This window comes from Somniosus microcephalus, chromosome 11 (genome assembly GCF_052327205.1).
Source record: "Somniosus microcephalus isolate GS21.2 chromosome 11, FLI_Smic_1.0, whole genome shotgun sequence".
In the NCBI taxonomy this organism is placed as follows: Eukaryota; Metazoa; Chordata; class Chondrichthyes; order Squaliformes; family Somniosidae; genus Somniosus; species Somniosus microcephalus.
The window spans coordinates 54,756,017-54,774,429 of record NC_140997.1 but is presented as its reverse complement, the minus strand read 5'-3'; the positions used below and the strand labels follow the sequence as shown (position 1 = coordinate 54,774,429).

General features: G+C 53.6%; 1 protein-coding gene across 3 annotated transcripts in view; it reads left to right on the top strand.

Moving 5' to 3' along the window:
* Positions 1-295: 295 nt before the first annotated feature.
* Positions 296-18,413, top strand: part of fbxl16 (F-box and leucine-rich repeat protein 16) — a 211,075-nt gene continuing 192,957 nt past the window's right edge. For 2 of the 3 annotated variants that reach the window (XR_015079945.1, XM_086000676.1), the window contains exon 1: positions 296-886. The gene's annotated coding sequence lies outside the window, so the exon portion shown is untranslated. Of the gene's footprint in view, positions 887-5,128; positions 5,625-18,413 lie in introns of those variants that run through there. The other variant, XM_086000679.1, reaches the window with a different exon arrangement.

Below are 18,413 nucleotides of genomic sequence, written 5' to 3'. Positions count from 1 at the left end.
GCTGCATTCGTGCTATCTCTCGGCCTGTCTTTCTTTTAAGTATTATTTTGCTTCAAAATCGACGTTCCACCTAAAGCCCTGCATCTTGGTTAAAACCCCTCCCCCTTCAAATGCCGTATATTATTAGACCCGTTGCAGAGCGCACAGCGGGGAAATCACATGTTTATTAACAAGTCTCTAAGTTCAATTCTACAAAATGCCCATTGAATTGTATCTCCAAAATCTAAATTGATTGAAACCGCTTGAGGTTTTTTTTCCCGCTGGAGGTTGACTTGTGCTGGTGATTTCAACAATAACGAAATTGCACCTGAAAAGGGGGGAGGAAGATCCCGGAGCTGAAAACAAGGGGAAAGGGGAGGACAAAATCAAATAAATACCAAGAGCCCTGTGCAATCGATTAAATCCGCCTCGAGGTTTAAAGCAATGTAGCGGCGGAAAGAAAATGAATTAAATAAAGCTCAGGAGCTTTGAGTGTGAAACCGGAAGAAATGTGCGAGTGACGACACTGCGAGATGTGTCGAGAGATCCCAGCCCCAGTCGTGAATTACTGAGCTTTCTGCTGCTCTCAGGCTCCCAGCACAGGGCTCGCCAGGCGCTGCTGGTCGTCCGCACAGCTTCGGGATATTTCCTCGCTTTGCTCCCCTTCTCTTTTTTGGGGGGGGAGTTCGTAATCGTTCGCCAGAGGAAATCAGGAGTTGCGCCGTGTTGTTGTTTTCGATCCCGGAGACGCCTAATCGTTGGCGTGTGCGTGAGCCAGAGAGAGAGAGAGAGAGAGCTCGGGGCGGTTACCCTGCGAGGGACTGCTTTTAATTTTAAATAATAAATCTTTGCCACATTCTCCGGGAAGAACGCCAAGGAAACAATGGACCAGGGGCAATTCTAAACGGTAAGAGGTTGCTTCACGTCTGATGAAATCCATCCTGTGGAAATCACGTTGAAAAAATCTCTCTCCCTCTTTTATGATGTTTTGTTGCAGAGCGCTTGTTTAATTCTGGTCTAATTATAAAACACTCTCATGGGCAGGGCACGCAGGAGTCTGGCCCTGGACGGTGTAGGACATGTTGGGATAGCAGATACAGGGAGGAGTGCCGGAATGACTGAGCGTGTGTGTGTGTGAGAGAGAGCGAGAATGTATGTATGGGAGTGAATTGAGTAAGAGAATGAGTGTGAATGCCCATGTAAGAGAGAATGTGTATGAAAGATTTTTTTGTGTGAGAATTTACTTGAGAGAATGTGTGTGAGAAAATGTATGCGTTTGTGTGTCAGAGACAATGTACGTGCGGGAGAGGGTATGCCTGTGTGAGGGAGAGAAAGCATTTGTGAGAGAGAGTGTACAGATAAATGAGAGAATTGAAACCGAAATCATGTCATCATTTAAGAATAGGCTAGGCGAGTGAATGAAGGGAAGGGTATAAGACGATATGGGAACAGAAGGGACACATGGGATTAGGACTATTGCTCCTGTGGCAGATAAACACCAACACGGAGTGGTTGGGTCGAGCGGCCTGTTTCCGTTATGTAATTCTATATATAGTGTGTGTGTGCACCTGTGAGACAGGGAGTGTATGTGTGTCCACGTGTATGAGACAATATGTGTGTGTGTCAGATAGGCAGAGAGTGGAAGAGCTTGTACAAATGCAATTGTGAGAAGTATGTGAGTGAGAATGTGAGGGTGTGTGAAAGAGAAATGTGTCTGAGCGGGAGAGAATGTGTATGAGTGTGTGCTTTAGAGTGAGTGTATGCATGAGGCATGTGCTCGTGTGCTTGAGAGAAAGGTGCATGTCAGTGAGTGAGAGAGAGCATGTGTACACCGGCCGAGTAGAGTAGTGTGTAAACCGTTTCCTTTTGTATATTCGTTTTCTTATTCGGTTGGATCTCTGTGATCTGATGGGAGTTCTTTGTATCTCCCAACTTTTCCATTCCTTGGCACGGAGATTGAGAGTCGAGCCCAACGGGCCCTCCTTCCCCCATCGCGGGACAGAACCGCGGACCTCGGCACAGATCCACCTTGTTTCAGACACGAACGTCACACGGGTGTTGGCTGTTAGAAATTCCAGCATCCATCAGGCCTGACGGGGAGAATCCATCTGGAACTGAAATCTGGAATCCTGTCTCTGGGACAAGCAGTGTAATCTGTCGCCTTAAATGAACTGTTTGTTAAATATTTGAGTGTGTGTGAGAGGGTCTCGATTGGTAACCTTCATGGATTTCGAGTTTCTGTGATGCGACCAATGATTGTGTTGTGCTAATAGACGGAAAGACCTGTGAAAATGCCCACACAATGTTCCTGGTTAATATATATATCGTTTCTTTTGTACGGTGAATATTTTTCATGGTTTCAGAATTCTTGCAGATTTTAGTGAAGATTTATATAATCTTTGGTCGCGGGCTGCCCTGGTTTACTGGAACTGCTTGGTATTGGCTGTACCACTCGGTGAATTGTTCAGTTTGCACTCCTTTAAGTGACGGGAAAAAATGGGGTTGGAGCCGGTTTGTTTCCAGGTCTATGAAAGTATTAGACCAACATGAGGTTGTATTTGGCGCCCCAGTTATTCAGCGTTTACAGCCATTTTCGGGGCCACATTTTGGCCCGGATCCTTGCAGTCAGTGTCAGAGCTGAATTACAATCCATGGACCGAAAATGGTGTTTCGAAGGCCTGTTGGTGCTGAAAGGACAGTTCCATGCCCGTTGGTTGTTTTAAGGGCAGAGCCCGGTTAGTGTCCTAGGTTTAGTTCTCTTGTGTTGAAACCCATATAATGCAATAAGCAATCAATTACTTTGTGGGAATGTGTCTTAATCCTCCTCATATTAATAAAATCACACTCATCTCCCACAGGTCCCCCTCTTTGAACCCAGCCCTTTCCTATGTGAACATATTTATGGAGTCCTTTTATTCATTTTAATACGCCTGCGAATCCTTTTTATTAAGTCCCAATAATATTACTTTGACTTTGAAATGTTTCTTAATATTTGTAATCGGGAAATGTAAGCAAGGTATGGGTTTGATTAGTGAGTGGTAATAATGTGATGTTTGTTGTAATTGGGTTAATTTAAAAATGAGATCGATAGATTTTTGTTAGGTAAGGGTATTAAAGGACGTGGGACAAAGGCGAATAACTGGAGTGAAGATACGGATCAGCCATGGTCTAATTGAATGGCAGAGGGGCTACTCCTATTGCTATATTCCTACTGTTGAAGCTATTGGTCAATTGAGTGAACCTGACCTTGCTCACGGTGTTGTCCGACTGGAGTCAGCTAGTCACGCCCACTGGTCTGACGACAACGAAAGTAAACACATGCAACATACTTAAAACCCAGGACGCCATGTAGCAACATGCTTCTCTCCAAGTCAGCTGTATTTCGGGCAGTGCATTAAAATCACAGCAGTGAAACCCCGCAGCTTTCAGTTCAACCAGAATTGATAACTTTTTTTTAAATAGGATCCCTTTTTCTGCACACTGTTTGGCACTTCCTGATCCGAATCCTGTCCAGATATTTCAAGTTCTTTATTTAACAGAATTCAACTGGCGGGCAGTTGCTTTTAGAAACCCGCGCCCAGGAGAGAATATCCAGCCTCCAGAACACTTTGTAAATACAAGGCTTCAAATAAAACGGGCCCGAACGGCTGTGATCTTTGAATTCATGCTTTATGTAGACTAGACAATCCCCACCCCACCCCCTCTATGTCGCAATGATTGGGTCTTTCTCAGTGTCCTTATATTTTTCTGAGGTGTTTTCTTTCAGACATGATTGACATTTAGCTACATGCCATTAGCTCATCTCCTTTACTGAAACTGTTGGTTCTGGAGTCTTCTGGAGTACAGTCCCACAGGCACCTCTGGTAGCTCATCCAAGGGGCCATTATTCACGTGTCACCCTTGACGATGCCGGCAGGCTAATGGACCAGGGGCCTGATGCCCAGGCCCAATTCTTTGTTCATCCGACATCTACACACACAATTTCAGCAAGGTGCCGAATGGATAGAGAGGAGACGTGGCTGATTCTCCTTTCCTTAACTCGGGGGCGCTGTGGCAAATCGCGGTGCCTCCCCTCGGCCTCAGCTGGGACCAGGTAACTCCGTGCAAGACCTGGGGTCGATTGCGGGGTCTTCCTGCTTTAGATGACTCAGACACGCCCTGGTTAAACAGGGCGAGCTAGGATGGAGGTGGAGCACTGTTCCGATCACCGGGGAGCCATCCGCCTGTTTCATGGCAGGAATGTTAGGAAGCCGATGTCACCATTCCGATAAGAATTGAAACTCGATGGGAGTCTCTTTACTGAGGCGGGATGTTACAAAGTCTTACTGCTTTCTTGTTGTTTTCCAACATTGCTAAGGTTGGGGTTGATTTTCTGCCTGTTTTGACCATTTGATTTACAATTAAACACAAGACATTAACTAATAACACAGAGTTGCGACGGAGCACCGATAGCTCTGTGAAGATCACGGGTACACGAAAAGCTGGCTCAGCCTGCCCAGCAGACGAAGGCCAAACTTCACCCAGAACAATGATCCATTTATCTCCACTTTTCAGCCGAACAAAGGGTTTCCTATCCATTCGTGCACACCTCTCTTAATAAAAGGTCATCTACCCACCCGGACCAGTTGTCAGCAGCCATCTACCCCGAACACGCTCGGCTTTACTTAGCCCTGTGACTGGTCTCCAAGATCCCGACACGGGTAGGAGGGGTGGTGGGGAGGGAGGAGAGCTGAGTGACTCAGTTCATTCACCGCTTTTGCAAGGACCTGATCCAGCCATCACTCCGCGGGCTCTGTTCAAAGATTGCTTCCTCGAGCGGTGGACTGTCCCTGGGGGTGTCACTTCGTTCCTGCTCTCCAGGGTCCTGATCCAGGTCTGCCGGGCCCTGGGCTAGTTATTCGGTGCTCTCCAGGGTGCTGATCCAGGTCTGCCGGGCCCTGGGCTAGTTATTCGGTGCTCTCCAGGGTGCTGATCCAGGTCTGTCGGGCCCTGGGCTAGTTATTCGGTGCTCTCCAGGGTGCTGATCCAGGTCTGCCGGGCCCTCGGCTCGTTATTCGGTGCTCTCCAGGGTGCTGATCCAGGTCTGCCGGGCCCTCGGCTCGTTATTCGGTGCTCTCCAGGGTGTTGATCCAGCCTCCGTCCTCGGGATCTTGGTTGGTTGAGTTGCTGCTCCCCAGCCGTTGTTCTTGGGGTTTTTATCGTCATTATTTCGAGCTGCGGTCCCTCCTGGGTCCTGTTTCTGGTCCTCCGTGATCGTAAATTAAAGCAGCACATTGCCGGCTGGCGATCTCCACGCAGGTCCGTCGACTAACTCCTTTGTCAGTCCTGTCGGCGCTGGCCGGCTCTTGAATCTCCAGAAGAATCCGGGCCGGGCTGGGACAGGACACACACGGACCGGGAATGATCCCAAATTGATCGTGGTCTCCCAGCGGCAGTGATCCCAACCCGCAAGGAGATCGGGGCAGACCCAACACTGACTGGACCGACTTGTGTCCAGAAGCTGAATGTTGCGAGCCTTTCTGAGTGAGAAGGGACGCTGATCCATTCAAAGCCCGTGAATATTTTATACATGTCACCACTCACTTCAACTGAAACCGCGTCTCCTTACTGTCCGCCAAGTTGCGTTTCGACGGATTCAGAATTCGGTGAGATTTCATGTCATTTTTGCTCTATTTTGCAAACGCTTTAATCTTTTGGTTAACGTTGTTTGGTAAATATTAAGATTGTGATCGCGATGGTGCATTAAAGAGACAAAAATAGCCAATTGACAAAGAGAAAGAGAGCAGATATTGAAGGGTGTTAACACAGTAAGAGAATAGATGAGCGCATCAATGGAGGGAAGGGAGGAGATAATTAAATGCAGCCAGAGAGGGAGGGTGTACTAGGGCAGTTACTGAGCAAGACTAGCGTGTCACTGTGTTTGTACGTGTTAAGAGGAGACGGGCTGTGTAAAAGTGAGAATGTGTTATGACCGACATAGGAAAGAGAGAGAGACAGAGATGGAGACAAAATGTACGTGTCTAAAACAGAGGGAGATAATTTCAAACCGAATAGAATATGTACGCCTGTCTGTGAAAGTGTGTATGAGTATATGTGAGTGTAGGTTTGAGAGTGAGAATATGTGTTGTGTTAACGTGAGTGCGTAAGTGAGTGAGCGGGTGTGAGAGAGCACGGACTGTGCGCGCGACAGTTCAGATTAATCTGGGAGTGTGTATCAGTCTGGGTGTGTGCGTGGGTTTGGGAGTGTGCGTGGGTTTGGGAGTGTGTGTGGGTCTGGGAGTGTGTGCAGGGGTCTGGGAGTGTGTGCGGGGGTCTGGGAGTGTGTGCGGGGGTCTGGGAGTGTGTGTCTGGGAGTGTGTGAGGGTCTGTGAGTGTGTGTGTGTGTGTGAGCGTGTGTGTGTCTGGGAGTGTGTGTGAGAGTCTGGGAGTGTATGTCTGTGGGTGTGTGGGTCTGGGAGTGTGTGTGGGTCTGTGTGTGTGAGTCTGGGAGTGTGTGTGGGTCTGGGAGTGTGTGTGGGTCTGTGAGTGTGTGTCTGAGTGTGTGCCTGTGAGTGTGTGTGGGTCTGGGAGTGTGTGCGGGTGTGGGAGTGTGTGTGAATCTGAGTGTGTGTCTGTGGAGTGTGTGTGGGTCTGGGAGTGTGTGTGTGGGTCTGGGAGTGTGTGTGTGGGTCTGGGAGTGTGTGTGTGGGTCTGGGAGTGTGTGTGTGAGTCTGGGAGTGTGTGTGAGAGTCTGGGAGTGTGTGTGTGAGTCTGGGAGTGTGTGTGTGAGTCTGGGAGTGTGTGTGTGAGTCTGGGAGTGTGTGTGTGAGTCTGGGAGTGTGTGAGAGTCTGGGAGTGTGTGAGGGTCTGGGAGTGTGTGTGTGAGTCTGGGAGTGTGTGTGTGAGTCTGGGAGTGTGTGTGTGGGTCTGGGAGTGTGTGTGTGGGTCTGGGAGTGTGTGTGTGAGTCTGGGAGTGTGTGAGAGTCTGGGAGTGTGTGAGGGTCTGGGAGTGTGTGTGGGTCTGGGAGTGTGTGTGGGTCTGGGAGTGTGTGTGGGTCTGGGAGTGTGTAAGGGTCTGGGAGTGTGTGTGTGGGTCTGGGAGTGTGTGTGTGAGTCTGGGAGTGTGTGAGAGTCTGGGAGTGTGTGAGGGTCTGGGAGTGTGTGTGGGTCTGGGAGTGTGTGTGAGTCTGGGAGTGTGTGTGTGAGTCTGGGAGTGTGTGTGAGTCTGGGAGTGTGTGAGAGTCTGGGAGTGTGTGAGAGTCTGGGAGTGTGTGAGGGTCTGGGAGTGTGTGTGGGTCTGGGAGTGTGTGTGAGAGTCTGGGAGTGTGTGAGTCTGGGAGTGTGTGAGAGTCTGGGAGTGTGTGAGGGTCTGGGAGTGTGTGAGGGTCTGGGAGTGTGTGTGGGTCTGGGAGTGTGTGTGGGTCTGGGAGTGTGTGAGGGTCTGGGAGTGTGTGTGGGTCTGGGAGTGTGTGTGGGTCTGGGAGTGTGTGTGGGTCTGGGAGTGTGTGAGGGTCTGGGAGTGTGTGAGTCTGGGAGTGTGTGAGGGTCTGGGAGTGTGTGAGGGTCTGGGAGTGTGTGTGTGGGTCTGGGAGTGTGTGTGGGTCTGGGAGTGTGTGTGGGTCTGGGAGTGTGTGTGGGTCTGGGAGTGTGTGAGAGTCTGGGAGTGTGTGAGTCTGGGAGTGTGTGAGGGTCTGGGAGTGTGTGTGGGTCTGGGAGTGTGTGAGGGTCTGGGAGTGTGTGTGGGTCTGGGAGTGTGTGAGGGTCTGGGAGTGTGTGAGGGTCTGGGAGTGTGTGTGGGTCTGGGAGTGTGTGAGGGTCTGGGAGTGTGTGTGGGTCTGGGAGTGTGTGTGGGTCTGGGAGTGTGTGAGGGTCTGGGAGTGTGTGAGGGTCTGGGAGTGTGTGTGTGGGTCTGGGAGTGTGTAAGGGTCTGGGAGTGTGTGTGTGGGTCTGGGAGTGTGTGAGAGTCTGGGAGTGTGTGAGGGTCTGGGAGTGTGTGAGAGTCTGGGAGTGTGTGAGAGTCTGGGAGTGTGTGAGGGTCTGGGAGTGTGTGTGTGGGTCTGGGAGTGTGTAAGGGTCTGGGAGTGTGTGTGTGGGTCTGGGAGTGTGTGTGGGTCTGGGAGTGTGTGAGAGTCTGGGAGTGTGTGAGGGTCTGGGAGTGTGTGAGAGTCTGGGAGTGTGTGAGAGTCTGGGAGTGTGTGTGTGGGTCTGGGAGTGTGTGTGTGAGTCTGGGAGTGTGTGAGAGTCTGGGAGTGTGTGAGGGTCTGGGAGTGTGTGTGTGAGTCTGGGAGTGTGTGAGAGTCTGGGAGTGTGTGTGAGTCTGGGAGTGTGTGAGAGTCTGGGAGTGTGTGAGGGTCTGGGAGTGTGTGAGAGTCTGGGAGTGTGTGTGAGTCTGGGAGTGTGTGAGAGTCTGGGAGTGTGTGAGAGTCTGGGAGTGTGTGAGAGTCTGGGAGTGTGTGAGGGTCTGGGAGTGTGTGTGTGAGTCTGGGAGTGTGTGAGAGTCTGGGAGTGTGTGTGAGTCTGGGAGTGTGTGAGAGTCTGGGAGTGTGTGAGGGTCTGGGAGTGTGTGAGAGTCTGGGAGTGTGTGTGAGTCTGGGAGTGTGTGAGAGTCTGGGAGTGTGTGAGAGTCTGGGAGTGTGTGAGAGTCTGGGAGTGTGTGTGGGTCTGGGAGTGTGTAAGGGTCTGGGAGTGTGTGTGTGGGTCTGGGAGTGTGTGTGTGAGTCTGGGAGTGTGTGTGTGAGTCTGGGAGTGTGTGTCAGTCTGGGAGTGTGTGTGAGTCTGGGAGTGTGTGTGAGTCTGGGAGTGTGTGTGTGTCTGGGAGTGTGTGTGAGTCTGGGAGTGTGTGTGAGTCTGGGAGTGTGTGTGAGTCTGGGAGTGTGTGTGGGTCTGTGTGTGTGTGCCTGAGTGGGAGTGTGTGCGGGTCTGGGAGTGTGTCCGGGAGTCTGGGAGTGTGTGTGTGCAGGTCTGGGAGTGTGTGCGGAGTCTGGGAGTGTGTCCAGGAGTCTGGGAGTGTGTCCGTGTGAGTCTGGGAGTGTATGTCTGTGAGTCTGGGAGTGCGTGTGTGAGTCTGGGTGTGTGTGTGTGAGTCTGGGAGTGTGTGTGTGGGTCTGGGAGTGTGCGTGTGGGTCTGGGAGTGTGTGTGTGGGTCTGGGAGTGTGTGTGTGGGTCTGGGAGTGTGTGTGTGGGTCTGGGAGTGTGTGTGTGGGTCTGGGAGTGTGTGTGTGGGTCTGGGAGTGTGTGTGTGGGTCTGGGAGTGTGTGTGTGGGTCTGGGAGTGTGTGTGGGAGTGTGTGTGGGTCTGGGTGTGTTTCTGGGTCTGGTAGTGTGTGTGGGTCTAGGTGTGTTTCTGGTTCTGGGAGTGTGTGCGGATCTGGGAGTGTGTGCGGGTCTGGGAGTGTGTATCTGGGAGTGTGTGAGGGTCTGTGTGTCTGTGTCTGGGAGTGTGTGTCTGGGAGTGTGTGTCTGGGAGTGTGTGAGGGTCTGTGTCTGGGAGTGTGTGAGTGTCTGGGAGTGTGTCTGAGTGAGTGAGCGTCTGGGAGTGTGTGTGGATCAGGGAGCATGTGAGAGTCTGGAAGCATGTGTGAGTCGGGGAGCGTGTGTGTTTCTGGGATCGTATGTGAGCCTGGGAGTGTGTGTGTGTCTGAGTGTGAGTCTGGGAGCGTGTGTGCGGGTCTGGGAGCGTGTGTGCGGGTCCGGGAGTGTGTGTGTGGGTCTGGGAGCGTGTGTGCGGGTGTGGGAGTGTGTGTGCGGGTCTGGGGGTGTGTGCGAGCCTGGGGGCGTGTGCAAGAGTCTGGGAGCATGTGTGTGAGTCTGGAAGCATGTGTGTGAGTCTGGGAGCATGTGTGTGAGTCTGGGAGCGTGTGTGTGAGTCTGGGAGCGTGTGCGCGGGTCTGGGAGTGTGCGCGGGTCTGGGAGTGTGCGCGGGTCGGGGAATGTACGCGAGTCTGGGGGCGTGTGTCTCAGTCTGGGGGCACGTGTATCAGTCTGGGGGCGCGTGTGTGTCTGGGAGTGTGTCTGAGTCTGGGAGTGTGTCTCTGAGTCTGGGAGTGTGTCTGAGGCTAGGAGTGTGTCTGAGGCTGGGAGTGTGAGAGAGTCTGGGATGTGTGTGAGAGTCGGAGTGTGTGTGAGTCTGGCAGTGTATGTGAGTCTGGGAGTATGTGAGGGTTTGGGAGTGTGTGTGTGTGAGTCTGGGAGTGTGTGTGTGAGTCTGGGTGCGTGTGTGTGAGTCTGGGAGCGTGTGTGTGAGTCTGGGTGCATGTGTGTGAGTCTGGGTGCATGTGTGTGAGTCTGGGTGCGTGTGTGTGAGTCTGGGTGCATGTGTGTGAGTCTGGGTGCGTGTGTGGTCTGGGAAAATGTGAGAGTCTGGGAGTGTGTCTGAGTCGGGGAGCGTGTATGTGAGTCTTCATGCATGTGTGCGGGTCTGGGGGTGTGTGCGAGTCTGGGGGTGTGTGCGAATTTGGGAGTGTGTGCGAGTCTGGGAGTGTGTGTGTGGGGGTGTGTGCGAGTCTGGGGGTGTGTGCGAGTCTGGGGGTGTGTGCGCGAGTCTGGGGGTGTGTGCGAGTCTGGGGGTGTGTGCGAGTCTGGGGGTGTGTGCGAGTCTGGGAGTGTGTGAGAGTCTGGGAAAATGTGAGTGGGAGTGTGTGTGAGTCGGTGATTGTGTATCAGTCTGGGAGTGTGTGTGAGTCAGGGATTGTGTATCAGTCTGGGAGCGTGTGAGGGTCTGGGAGCAAGTGCGGGTCTGGGAGCGACTGCGGGTCTGGGAGCGAGTGCGGGTCTGGGAGCGAGTGTGGGTCTGGGAGCAAGTGCGGGTCTGGGAGCGTGTGCGGGTCTGGGAGCGTGTGCGTAAGTCTGGGTGCATGTGTGTGAGTCGGGGAGTGTGCGTGAGTCGGGGAGTGTGCGCGAGTCAGGGAGTATGTGAGTGTCTGGGGGTGTGTGCGAGTCTGGGGGTGTGTGTGGTCTGGGAAAATGTGAGAGTCTGTGAGTGTGTCTGTGAGTCTTCATGCATGTGTGTGGGTCTGGGAGTGTGTGAGTCTGCGAGTGTGTGTGAGTCTGGGAGTGTGTGTGGGTCTGGGAGCATGTGTGTGACTCGGAGCGTGTGTGTGGGTCTGGGAGCGTGTCTGAGTCTGGGATTGTGTGAGTGTTTGGAAAAATGTGAGTGTCTGGGAGTGTGTGTGAGTCGGGGATTGTGTATCAGTCTGTGAGTGTGTGCGGATCTGGGAGTGTGTGCGGGTCTGGGAGTGTGTGCGGGTCTGGGAGTGTGTGCGGGTCTGGGAGTGTGTGCGGGTCTGGGAGTGTGTGCGGGTCTGGGAGTGTGTGCGGGTCTGGGAGTGTGTGCGGGTCTGGGAGTGTGTGCGGGTCTGGGAGTGTGTGCGGGTCTGGGAGTGTGTGCGGGACTGGGAGTGTGTGCGGGTCTGGGAGTGTGTGCGGGTCTGGGAGTGTGTGCGGGACTGGGAGTGTGTGCGGGTCTGGGAGTGTGTGCGGGTCTGGGAGTGTGTGCGGGTCTGGGAGTGTGTGCGGGTCTGTGAGTGTGTGCGGGTCTGGGAGTGTGTGCGGGTCTGGGAGTGTGTGCGGGTCTGGGAGTATGTGTGGGTCTGGGAGTGTCTCTGAGTCTGGGAGTGTGTGTGACTCGGAGTGTGTGTGGGTCTGGGAGTGTGAGTTTGTCTGGGAAAGTGTGAGTGTCTGGGAGTGTGTTTGAATCTGGGAGTGTGTGCGGGTCTGGGAGTGTGTGCGGGTCTGGGAGTGTGTGCGGGTCTGGGAGGGTCTCTGAGTCTGGGAGTGTGAGTGTGTCTGGGAAAGTGTGAGTGTCTGGGAGTGTGTTTGAATCTGGGAGTGTGTGAGGGTCTGGGAGTGTGTGTCAGTCTTGGAGCGTGTGTGTCAGTCTGGGCACGTGTGTGTGAGTCAGGGTGCGTGTGTATGGGTCTGGGAGTGTGTGAGAGTTTTGGAGTGTTCGGGCTCTAATTTAACTCAGCCATCAGGCGGGCTTAGAAGTGTGTGGGGGTTAAAATCGCAAAACCTGGGGGTCGGGATCCCCCCCACCCCCGCCTGGTTCCCAACACCTAGCCATTTTAACCCAGGCGTGTCTGATGGTCCCAAATCAGTCTCGCCTGCCTTTATAATCCCATTTTAACAGGCCCTTGCCTGTTTAACCCTTTTCCCACGTAAAACACGCCTAGTGTGGATCACGCCTGTGAAACCTGGCGTGAGTACTATTGGCTTGCTGACTATCAACTACAGGTCAACCATTAAAGAGGAGATTTGATCTGTCATCATTTGCAGGTGGCAGGACTTTGTTGTCTCAGGCCTGGGGCAACTTTTACCAGGCTTAACCACACCTGTGGAAGGTTGGAGCCTCACACACTTCTCCAATGTGACCTCCTGCGAAACCCCTCTCGCCACCTTCACTCAGCGCTTCCTCAACTGAGGCATCCACCAGAAGCATGGGAGGCCTTTTTTTCCTTCCCTTCTTGGCACTAGAGGACCTCCAGCACCAGGCGCGGCAGCAGCAGAACCAGGAACAACAGCAGCACCAGCAACAGCAGCAGCAGCAGGAGCGACAGGCTGCTGCTCACCCACCTGAGGCAGCACAGGCCAGAAGGGGCCAGCGCATGGAAGCCTGTCGGCGCAGGAGATACCCCCCAAACAGGGTCTACAGACACAGGGTCAGCGACCTCAACATAACTGAGCAGCAGTGCCAAAGGCGGCTCCGACTTTCGCGACAGGTAGTGACTGACATCTGCGCAATGATACAGCAAGACCTGCTGCCCAGAGGACCAGGTGGACAAGCCTTACCAGTGGCCATCAAAGTCACCACCGCACTCAACTTTTTGGCCTCAGGCTCATTCCAGGGATCATCAGCGGCATCTCCCAGGCGGCCGCACACACTTGCATCACGCAGGTAACCGATGCCCTCTTTGCCCTCGCGCACAATCACATCCATTTCACCAGGGATCGCGCAAATGTGACGGCGCGAGCAGTTGGATTAGCTCATCTGGCAGACTTTCCAAGGGTGCAGGGTGTCATTGACTGCACCCATGTGGCCCTTAGGGCACCCCATCGCAATCCAGGTATTTTTGTCAACCGCAAGGGCTTCCACTCCCTTAACGTTCAGCTGGTGTGTGACCACAAGAAGGAAATTTTGCATGTTTGTGCCAAGTACCCTAGCAGTTGCCATGACTCCTTCATACTGCACCAGTCTAGTGTGCCTTCGTTATTCAGGCCACCCGACCAACTTCACGGATGGCTACTTGGAGACAAGGGCTATCCCCTGAGGACGTGGCTAATGACGCCATTGAGGAGGCCAGCCAACGAAGCTGAGAAGCGCTACAACTCCAGCCACATTTCCACCAGATCCATAATCGAGCAAACCATCGGCTTGCTGAAGATGCGTTTCAGATGTCTGGATAGATCAGGTGGAGCCCTGCAGTACTCAGCAGCCAGGGTCTCCAGAACATGGCACAGCGTCGTGGCTTGCAGATTCCTGAGGACCAAGTGGCTCCTCACATACCCTCCTCAGATGATGATGATGAGGAGGAGGAGGGCGAAAACAAGCATCCTGCAGAGGCCCATCAACCAGCGGCAGCATGACGCGAGAACATTGCTGCCCGGGATGCAAGGAACGCACTCATCCTGGCCAGATTTGCTTAGCCTAGTCAATCAAACACTTTTGCTTCGCAGCTTCTTACCTGAGCATCGACAATGGCCAAGACCCTATGGATTCCTAGCTATTTGACCAGAATCCTGACAACTGCAAGTAATCCTAAGCCCTCAATGTGAAAGCCCCATTCGCGAAATGACACACGCCAGAACTGCAGCAGTTGCCATCAGAATTTTTATGCAAAACAAACAACTGATGGCATTTTTACAAAATACACATTTCACCCCAGTGACTACCCTTGTGACTATTTGTGCTTTATTTTCCTCTTACGTGTGCTCCTACGTAGTGGTTCCCCTGTGGCTTCAGCAGATGTGGAGGCCCCTTGCTCACTTTCCTGCTGCTCCTGTCTCGACACCTTTGGTGGGCGTCCTCTGGGGTTGCGAGCCTGTGCAGGAGTTGAGACGTCTATCTCAGTTGGGTGTGGACTCCAGCGGGGCTCTGACCGAGGGCTCTGCAGTGGCATGGAAGTGTGAGCGCTTGGAGAGGAGCCTCCACTTCCTTGAGGTCTGCCACCAACCTCCCTCTCATGGGTCAGATCCCCCTCAGTGCCTGCAAGTGGCTTGAGTGCACCTTACTGCACATCAGGGGGGCCATGGGGACCCGTATCTGCAATGGCAGTCCTACTCAGAAGGACTTCCATGAAGGCCTGGTTTCTCTGTTCAATAGATGCCCATCGCTCCTCAAGAGATGTCATTCTATTCTGAACACTCACCATGTTTTCCATACCCTGGCGACTAACTTCCTCCATGGCCGTAGCCCTCCTGTCCTCTACCGTAGCCCTCCTCTCGTCTACCATAGCCAGCCTTACCATGGAGGCAGCAATCATTTCCACGTAGGTAGCCATCATTTCCGTGTTGATGCGTTCATGCACCACTGACTCCACAAAGGCTCTGCTCATGTTCGCTATGGATTCTTCCATTCGCTCCACACTCGCAGCGACCCTGGAGACAAAACCTGCCAGAGACTCCTGCATCTGTGCATGGAGTTCCATCACCTCTGATCTTACGGATGGACCCAGAGGCAAAGGGTTGACATGCAGCTGAGCCGAGCTGGCAGAGTCCTGCGCCCACCGACGAGGACTCTCCACTGCTGTCCCTGTCGCCACAATCTGCTGATGCTCACTTGTGAGCTGTGATACACCAGGTGACAACTGTACTCTATGTCCCGAAGGTCCCACCGAGGTGTGAGTGTCTGCGCTGGTGATGGGTGCGCTTATTTCTGCTGATGCTGCGCCCTCAGAGGTTGCAGATTCCTCTGAGGAGTCTGGCATCTCAGGCTGTTCCTCCTGCACACTGGGGACGGGGGCTCTCGATGGTCCTGTGGGGGAGTCAAGGAAAAGGTTAGAGATGTGATGCCAAGGTTACATGCACATTGCATTTTGCAGATGATCATAAGGCCATATGATGTAGCTTCAGAATCATTATCAGCGACTCATGCAATGCCAATGAGAGAGAAGGAAAACTATTCTGTCACCAGCTTGCGGGGATGCACCTGTCTGTCCTTCCCCAACATCCACATCTCTCTCAGCCCCGGCAATCTCCAGGATGCCTTCCTCCCAGGGGGTGAGCTGGGCTAATGAGGGCGGCCCTCCTCCTGTCCTGGCTCGCTCTCTCCTGTTGTGAGCTCTCTTATCCTGCAATGAGGGAGACAAGTGAAGGTTGAGTGAGAATGAAGGAGTGAGTGCAGAGATTGCATAGCATAGATACTCAGAAGGAGACAAAGATGGAGTGAGGTTGCAAGACCAAGGGCCCTCCCTGTGTGTTGTCAGTTGTGTTCAAAGCATCAGAGCGAGAGGGAGTGTGAGGGCTGCATGGTCGAATAGTTAGGTGAATGTGAGCATAGAGAGAGAGGGAATGGCTAAGGGTGCATGGATGTGAGTGTCAAGTGGGATGTGAAGGAAGAGATTGCTAAAGCTGAGTGCTGGTGAGGAAAGGCAATGGGGATCAGATTGAGGGTGATGGAAACTTCATACTTACTTTTCCAGTGCGATGAAGGTCATGGAATCTTTTCCTGCACTGCATCCAGGTGCGCCGTGTGAGCCCCAAGGAGTTGACTTCACCAGCCATCTGTAGCCACACAGCCTTGGTCTGACTGGGAGGCCTCTTCATCCCTGAAGAAGGGAACAGGACCTCCCTGTGGGCCCTAGCACCATCCAGCAATGCCTGGAGTGAAGCCTCATCAAATTTTGGGGCAGCTCTTGCCCTTCCACTGGCCATTGCTCCTGCAGGCTCCCGTGCCATCTCAATGGTAGAGTTTGGAAGCCTGCAGAAGATGCAAGGCTTGCTGTGGACCTTAAAAGCAGCAGCAATGATGATGTCATATTCTGCGACTTTCTGACTGGAAATACTCATTTGCCAAGGTTCCCACAAGTTGGAAATCAATTGGCCAATTGAGTTAAAATTGCATCAATCTCACAGACCCATTTAGATTCGTGTGGGAAACACTAAATTCGGGGAACCCGACAATTCCCCGCACCTGAGTTAAAATTGACCCCCTTGAGTCTGGGAGTGTGTGTGAGAGTCTGGGAGTGTGTGTGAGAGTCTGGGAGTGTGTGTGAGTCTGGGAGCGTGTGTGAGAGTCTGGGAGTGTGTGAGAGTCTGGGAGTGTGTGAGAGTCTGGGAGTGTGTGTGAGAGTCTGGGAGTGTGTGTGAGTCTGGGAGCGTGTGTGAGAGACTGGGAGCATGTGTGAGAGTCTGGGAGTGTGTGAGAGTCTGGGAGTGCGTGTGAGAGTCTGGGAGTGCGTGTGAGAGTCTGGGAGTGCGTGTGTGGGTCTGGGAGTGCGTGTGTGGGTCTGGGAGTGCGTGTGTGGGTCTGGGAGTGCGTGTGTGGGTCTGGGAGTGCGTGTGTGGGTCTGGGAGTGCGTGTGTGGGTCTGGGAGTGCGTGTGTGGGTTTGGGAGTGCGTGTGTGGGTCTGGGAGTGTGTGTGGGTCTGGGCGTGTGTGTGGGTCTGGGAGTGTGTGTGGGTCTGGGATTGTGTGTGAATGTGGGACTGTGTGAGTCTGACTGTGTGAGAGTCTGGGAGTGTATGTGGGTCTGGGAGTGTGTGTGTGGGCCTGGGAGTGCGTGTGTGGGTCTGGGAGTGTGTGTGTGGGTCTGGGAGTGTGTGTGGGTCTGGGCGTGTGTGTGGGTCTGGGCGTGTGTGTGGGTCTGGGAGTGTGTGTGGGTCTGGGAGTGTGTGTGAGTCTGGGACTGTGTGTGAATGTGGGACTGTGTGAGTCTGACTGTGTGTGAGTCTGGCAGTGTGTGTGAGTCTGGGAGTGTATGACTGTCGGAGTGTGTGTGGGTCTGGGAGTGTGTGTGAGTCTGGGAGTGTGTGTGAGTCTGGGACTGTGTGTGAATGTGGGACTGTGTGAGTCTGGCAGTGTGTGTGAGTCTGGGACTGTGCGTGAATGTGGGACTGTGAGTCTGGCAGTGTGTGTGAGTCTGGGAGTGTATGACTGTCAGAGTGTGCGTGGGTCTGGGAGTGCATGTGAGTCTGGGAGTGTGTGTGAGTCTGGGACTGTGTGTGAATGTGGGACTGTGTGAGTCTGGCAGTGTGTGTGAGTCTGGGAGTGTATGACTGTCGGAGTGTGTGGGAGTCTGGGAGTGTGTGAGTGTCTGGGTGTGTGTGTGAGTTTTGTAGTGTGAATCTGGGAGTGTGTATGGGTCTGGGAGTGTGTGAGAGTCTGGGAGTATGTGTGGGTCTGGGGGGGTGTATCAGTCTGGGGGTGTGTGTGAGTCTGGAAGTGTGTGTGGGTCTGGGAGTGTGTGTGGGTCTGGGAGTGTGTGTGGGTCTGGGAGTATGTGTGGGTCTGGGGGTGTGTATCAGTCTGGGGGTGTGTGTGTGAGTCTGGGAGTGTGTGTGAGTCTGGGAATATATCTGGGTCTGGGAGCGTGTGTGTGAGTCTGGGAGCGTGTGTGAGAGTCCGGGAGTACGTGTCTGTCTGGGAGTACGTGTGAGTCTTGGAGTGTGTGTGGGCCTGGGAGTGTGTGTGTGAGTCTGGCTGCGTATGTGTGAGTCTGGGAGTGCGTGTGAGTCTGGGTGTGTTTGTGGGTCTGGGAGTGTGTGTGGGTCTGGGAGTGTGTGTGAGTCTGGGTGTGTTTGTGGGTCTGGGAGTGTGTGTGGGTCTGGGTGTGTGTGAGAGTCTGGGAGTGTGTGTGTGTCTGGGAGTGTGTGTGGGTCCGGGTGTGTGTGCTGGTCTGGGTGTGTTTGTGGGTCTGGGAGTGTGTGTGGGTCTGGGAGGGTGTGTGAGTCTGGGTGTGTTTGTGGGTCTGGGAGTGTGTGTGGGTCTGGGTGTGTGTGAGAGTCTGGGAGTGTGTGTGTGTCTGGGAGTGTGTGTGGGTCTGGGTGTGTGTGCTGGTCTGGGAGTGTGTGTGTGTCTGGGAGTATGTGTGGGTCTGGGTGTGTGTGAGAGTCTGGGAGTGTGTGTGTGTCTGGGAGTGTGTGTGGGTCTGGGAGTGTGTGTGAGTCTGGGCGTGTGTGTGGGTCTGGGAGTGTGTGTGGGTCTGGGAGTGTGTGTGGGTCTGGGAGTGTGTGTGGGTCTGGGTGTGTTTGTGGGTCTGGGAATGTGTGTGGGTCTGGGTGTGTTTGTGGGTCTGGGAGTGTGTGTGTGTCTGGGAGTGTGTGTGGGTCTGGGTGTGTGTGCTGGTCTGGGAGTGTGTGTGTGTCTGGGAGTGTGTGTGAGTCTGGGAGTGTGTGTGGGTCTGGGTGTGTTTGTGGGTCTGGGAGTGTGTGAGAGTCTGGGAGTGTGTGTGGGTCTGGGAGTGTGTGAGAGTCTGGGAGTGTGTGTGTGTCTGGGAGTGTGTGTGTATCAGAGCTCAGATTC